A 6909-nucleotide genomic window follows, 5' to 3' on the forward strand; every position below is an offset into this window, starting at 1 on the left:
TGTATGGTTGATATATAATTGTATTAGGTTATTAACGATTGCTTTGTTTAATGTTAATTATTTATTCATTAATAATAAACCAATTTTTTAAGAATGCTTCATTTTTGTTTCACTATTATGCTGATATTTGACCTCTAAATTGAATTACAATTTAACAGGAATGAGGAGCGCTGCATCCTACTTGGAAGGATCAGGTTTAATTGTATATATTTATGTCAGCTGACATAAGACGAAGCGATATCTGAAGACTTATATTCAGGTGCTCGTAATTTCCAGGAGAAACACCAGCAGACTAACAACATAACCACCGAGCAGGATTATGAACATTCCCTAAAATAACAGATTATACATTTAGAATATAATTACAATTTATGATAATATGTTCATAATTATATTCATCTTCATTATGAGCTAAAAGTTGCATTACCCAAAGGTCAGAGACAGCGAGAGGAGTGGTTTCGGTGACCTTGGTAGGTGGGTAGGCACAGGTTGTTGCACTGGTGCCTGAGGCCCTGGTCCAGTAGAGATAAAAACCTGTTTCCGTCAAGTCCATCACTCTGTAAAGATTTAATAAATTATATGTACTAGATAGGGTAACAGCAGTGCTGACTTCGACACCTTGAAGGTTGAGCTATTAGAGCCAGACACCCAGAAAAAGAGACAATAGAGCGGGCCCAGAAGAGCACTTGAAAGTCCCCAACCCCTAGCCAGTCACTCTGTGACTGGCATTAAGGCTACCCACAAGCATCTGGCTTACAAACGTTGGTAAATAAATAAACATACATACTTTTTAGATATAGATATACGAGTGAGGTTCCCAGCATTGTCTGAGTCTGCCTGTCTGTCATCCATCTGTCCATCTCTCTGTCTATCCATACATCAATCAAATTATTTAGCTATCTATCTACCAATACATCTATACACCTTCTATCCATCCATCTATCTATCCATTTATCAATCTTACTATTCATTTATCCATCAATCCATCTATTTCTCCATCTATCAATCAATCCATCCATCTATCTATTCATCTATCTATCATATATCAATCCATAGGGCCTTCCTTCAATTCGCCCTTCCAGCCTTCCATCTACTCATTGATCTAACAGTCTATATAATCATCTATCTATCTATCTATCTATCTATCTATCTATCTATCTATCTATCTATCTATCTATCTATCTATCTATCTATCTATCTATCTATCTATCTACTCATCGCTCTATCAATCAATCCATCTTTCCAACAATCTATTTATGTATCTATCTATCCATCCACCTATCTATCCATCCATCTCTCTATCAGTCCATCTATTTATCTGTCTATCCATCTGTATATCCGTCTATCTATCCATCTATCCGTCTATCTATTCTATTGATCATTTGTTCATCAACCTCTCCATCTGTCTATCCATCTATCAAAATATCCATTTTCCATATATCCATCCATCTACCCCATCTATGAATTCATCGACTCATCCATCTATCTATTTGTCTATCCATCGACTCATCTGTCTATCCGTCTTCTGTCTTTCTATCTATCTCTCCATCGATCCATTTGTCTATCCATATATCTATTCATATGCAGAATAACCACATGTGAAATACCGAGAATGCTTAACGCGTTTTCGGCTAATTCGCCTTCATCAGAGCAAAGTAGAATGAAGAACTATCCATATATATATATCTGTCTATCCATCCACCCACCTATCAATCCATCTTACAATCTATGTACTCATATATCTATCCATCTTCCATGTGTCCATCCATCTACTGTACTCACCTAGTTGTATTCATCTAGTTGTGCTGGCGGGGGTTGAGCTTCGGCTCTTTATTCCCGCCTCTCAACCGTCAATCTACTGATGTACAGATTCCTGAGCTTCTAGAGTTCCATCATATCACTATCAATGTTTTTCTGTCTGTATCTCTCTGTATCTGCCTGTCCTTGTCTCTGTCTCTATTTCTGTATCTCTCTAACAGTGTCTTTGTCTGTCTCTGTTTCTCTTTCTGTGTCTGTCTCTATCTGTCCGTCTGTCTCTTTCTGTTTATGTTTGTCTCTACTTTATTCTCAGTCTTATTACATTTGTTATTGTCTACTGTGTATTGGGTCGCTGGTGAGAGGAGCTGAGTGGTTTGAAATGCAAAAACAATGTTACCCCTTTACTCCTAGTAGGGGACATTGGTTAGATAAATCTTTCAAGCTGTCGTAGGATGGTTACCTACCTTGAGGTTACCTTGAGATGATTTCGGGGCTTAGCGTCCCGGCGGCCCGGTCGTCGACTAGGCCGGCCTCCTGGTTGCTGGACTGGTCAACCAGGCTGTTGGACGCGGCGGCTTGCTGTCTGACGTATGAGTTTCAGCCTTGTTGATCAGGTATTCTTTGGATACCTGATTATTCTGATAAGTTATTGATCTGATCAATCAGATAATTTAGGATCCTGTAATTTATGTGACTTCAGGCATATTATTGACTGCAGGAAATTTATGTTAATTTTCCCGAGATCAATGAATAATGTTGTATATAATTGTAACAAAATACTTGTTTAATGTATTTTTGAAAATATTTAGTTATGTAGCTGGGGGGGGGGGGGGGGGGCTGTGCCAAAAATCGTTCTTAGTGTGACTCCTGGCTCGCTGTTACTTTTTAATTCTGGCGACCGCGACCAGACTACGTTCATCGCACACCTCAGATCCCAGAGTAAGTAGCATTCCTTGGAGTGCTACTTTGTACATTGGCACCATCGAGGAAAGAGTCCTCTGTAGTAGGCCAAAACCAAGTATATACGGCCATTATGTAGATGACATTTGTCATCTATAAGACCTAGAAGAAGCAATTGGTCTGAAAAGCCGTCTGGAAGAAGAATCAGGACTCCGATTCACCCATAACAACCACTCAAAGGTATGAAAAGTAATTGTTCAATAATACTAAACATGTATATTTATTTTATTGGCACTTCAACAAAACTGGTGTTAAAACATTCAAACCACGCTGTAGAGCAGCAACTAATCAACATATTTATTTTTTATTTATTTTTATTTATACAAGAGTTCTTACATTCTTTTACAACCACTAGTACTCATATCGTTTCAGGCAAGTCCTTATAATCCTATGTTTCCCGGAATATGACCCCGACAAATCGTTTAACAACCAGGTACCCATTCACTGCTGGGTAAAGAGAGTCTACAGTTAACGATGTGCGCCGAGTAAATCCTCCCCGGCCAAGATACGAACTCAGGACAAAGCGCTCGCAAGATGCTAGGCTAGCGTCTTACCACTACGCCACGAGGACTATCTTCCCGTGGCGTATAAACATTCACGCAATTCAAAAGGCTTGAAAAACTCAATAATACTCATAAGCTACACTGATTGGATGGCACAAAATGAAATTACTACGAACTACTTATTATAACAACCATTTGTGGCATTTCTTTTTAGAGAATTGCTCAATTATTGGCTTGAAATCCATGGTCTTCAGGATGTCATTTTCCATGCACATGAGGAAACGCCAGTTCAAACAACACTGCCCCATTGTGCTGCGAAGCAAATTTTTTATAAGTTTCAGTCTTGAAAAAGAACGTTCTCCTGTACTGTTGGTCACCATCGTGCACATGAACACTTTAGGTGCAATTTCAACATTCGGAAATACAGATTTCAAATTGTTCAAAATATTTTTTTTCTGTATTGGAGTATATTGAAGTAGCCTAGGCTACGTTGCCTCATATCATTCCAGTATTTACACCCTGATAGGAGGAAACTCCTTTATGTCTGAGAAGGTGAAGGATTTTCTCAATGAATATAATTTTGAGGCATTGGAGTGACTTGAGCTCGCAATCTGGTGATTCCAAGACACCTGCTTAACCACTCAGCCACGGTGGTACAGGAGTTGACAAACGCAGAACTCAACTGAGCTGTCTGGGAAGTTCTGGAGGCCCCAAACTGGGGCCCAACTAGGGTTTGCTAGCCAATCCGACTGCACTCAGCACTTGCACCAACAACACAGCTCTGTCGTCTTGTGCTAAAACTGTGCACGACAGGACATGAAGCTCTTCTGTATAGAACTACCACGCAAAGTTCTGCATTGCAGAACTTTTCTTTTTCAACCATGTTCCCCCCTCTTTTACCTCTATTTTTATTTGTTCTCAACACATTTTATTCTTTTTACCCATTAGTTTTAAGCTTTAGTCATTAATGTTTTTCCTGCCCGAAACGCTTTGCGTAATAGTGGCTTTAGGCATTGTATGTACTAGCTCTATCTATTAACCCAACAAACTTTGTAAAATCTCTTTATGTATGTACCTTACCTAAATAAACATTTATTTATTTATAACTATGCATGCATAGTTCTGCATGGTCAGGTAGTGGTAGGCCTCATCGGCATACCACCAACACATGACGTCGAGAGCACTCTGTCATCTATGTGGCTGAGGCAGCAAATCCTCGCCCAGTAACAACACCACTAACACTCTTTTCATCAGTGCTGAGTGCATGTGGGGGAGCTGTATCTGAGCCTATGAGGAAGTTGGGTTGAGACCGCTGTCATGTCAACACCTGGTGGTTTCTCGCTCGCTTTCGGGATAGTCTCATCTCTTCCTCGGGAGTTCCATTTGGACTTCAGCTGGTTTCCTTTTTAACAACAGCGCCATCTGTTGCACGTAGACTAACACAAGCTATATAAAATATGTTACGATTCCATTTCAATGTTTCCGATTGCATTGATAAATAGAATTTTCATAGATTTTGATTTATTTTCTTTTTGATTTAATTATTTTGTGTGACAATGCATTGGAATTGACCTGTGTTGCTTACCATACCGTTCATTTCGTGGGTATAGTTTATTTGTTTCTATTTTCATTGTTTTTCTTTTCGTTTTTTAACTGTTCCTATTGTTTTTCGGTGCAAATAGTGGCGAAATTGAGTCACACAGTGCATCCAAATCAAGATGAATGTTTCTTTCTTCGCATGCTGTTGGTAAATGTGCTCGGTCCAACGTCTTTCCAGCCATTGAGATTTGTCAACGGCGTAACACATGCCACTTTCCGTAGTGCATGTCAAGCTCAGAATTTATTGGAGAACGATCGGCACTGGGATGTATGCATTAATGACGCGTCCAACACGTCACATCCAAATCAAATTCGTGCAATGTTTGCAATCATATTGACCACCAGCTCTCCGTTATCTCCAACAGAGTTATGTGATATTTATAAATCGCACATGGCTGAAGATATTATCCGTCGAATACGCAAAGAAAATTCAAATATAAACATGGATTTTACAGCAAAAATCTTCAACGAAGCGTTGATAATGATTGAAGACTTGTGCTTAGAAATCGTGAACAAAGATCTCAATCAATTGGAAATGCCATCATCGAATCGATCTGCTGCTGCTTCGTTCGACGTAGAATTGCGTCGTGAACAAAATTTCAACACGGGTGATCTGTTGTCGTATGTTTAATCAAATATTCCTAGGCTAACGCTTGAGCGAAAAGGGATTAACAATCATATAGTTCAAACTGTCAATAACAGGCTTGGAGAGATCTTCTTAGATGCGCCAGGAGGAACTGGTAAAACTTTCCTAATTAGATTGATTCTGACAGCATATCGATCCCAAAATGGCATAACCTTAGCTCTTGCATCGTCCGGAATTGGTGCGACATTGCTACTAGGTGGAAGAACTCCTTCGACTTTGAAATCGCCATTGACCATGCAATTCAGTTAAACATTTGCAATGCAAATGCAAACCATGCAAACAGTGAAACATGCAACATTTCCAATGCATCCGGCATGGGAAAAGTATTGCAGAAATGCGAACATATTGTTTGAGATGAATGCACAATGCCCCACAGAAATCGTTCGAGGCTCTTGATCGATCATTGCAAGATTTGCATGGAAACATTAGACCATTTGGGAACGCATTAATATTGCTTGCAGGAGATTTCAGGCAAACATTACCTGTAATTCCTCGATCGACACCAGCGAACGAAATAAATGCTTGCCTGAAATACTCTACTTTGTGGCGCCACGTAAAGACGTTTAAACTAACAACAAATATGCGTGTAGTTATGTAGCTGATGAAAAACGATCCTTCAGCTGAGATATTCTCACATCAATTTTTAGAAATTGGGAACGTAAACGGGCTGGTTGATCTGACCTCGGGACGAATTTCATTGCCTCATAACTTATGCAATTTAGTGACGTCAAAAGAAGAATTGATTAAAAAAGTATTTCCCAATATTGAAACCAATTATAAGAATCACGATTGGCTGAGTGAACGAGCTATTCTTGTGGCCAAGAACTAAACGTCTACGAGCTTAACAATATTATCCAGTCTAACATTCAAAGCGAGGCAGTCACATTCAAGTCCGTCGATACTGTTGAGGAAGTAGATGAAGCGGTTAATTATCCAACAGAATTTTTTACTTCAATCGATCTGCCAGGAATACCATCACACGTACGGCAATTGAAAATAGGCTTGCCAATTATCATGTTGCTAAATATCAACCAGTCAAAACTTTGCAACGCCACGCGCCTTGCAGCAAAAAAAAAAAAAAATTCATCAGCGACGTCGTAGAAGCAACAATCTGACAGGACCTTTCAAAGGGGAAGATGTCCTCATTCCTCGCATTCCTATGATTCCAACAGATATGCCATTTCAATTGAAGAGATTGTAATTTCCAATTCGATTGGCGTTTGCAATCACCATCAACAAAGCTCAGGACCAATCTTTAGAATTATGCAGTTTATATCTAGACACGGATTGCTTCTCACGTGGACAATTATATGTTGAGTGTTCTAGAGTCGGCAAACCAGACAATCACTATATCTCCACAGACAATGGAACAACAAAAAATATTGTATATCCACAAACATTGTGAAATTAAATATATTAGAAACGTGCACTTTCTCTTTTCTT

General features: G+C 39.2%; 1 long non-coding RNA gene across 1 annotated transcript in view; it reads right to left on the reverse strand.

Moving 5' to 3' along the window:
• Positions 1 to 262: 262 nt before the first annotated feature.
• LOC138354209 (uncharacterized) overlaps positions 263 to 6909 on the reverse strand; it is a 13973-nt gene continuing 7326 nt past the window's right edge. The window contains exons 2-3 of the long non-coding RNA XR_011223468.1: positions 428 to 557; positions 263 to 330 (exon numbers count right to left, since the gene is read on the reverse strand). This is a non-coding gene — a long non-coding RNA (uncharacterized lncRNA). The remainder of the gene's footprint in view (positions 331 to 427; positions 558 to 6909) is intronic.

This window comes from Procambarus clarkii, chromosome 62, assembly GCF_040958095.1.
Source record: "Procambarus clarkii isolate CNS0578487 chromosome 62, FALCON_Pclarkii_2.0, whole genome shotgun sequence".
NCBI lineage: Eukaryota > Metazoa > Arthropoda > Malacostraca > Decapoda > Cambaridae > Procambarus > Procambarus clarkii.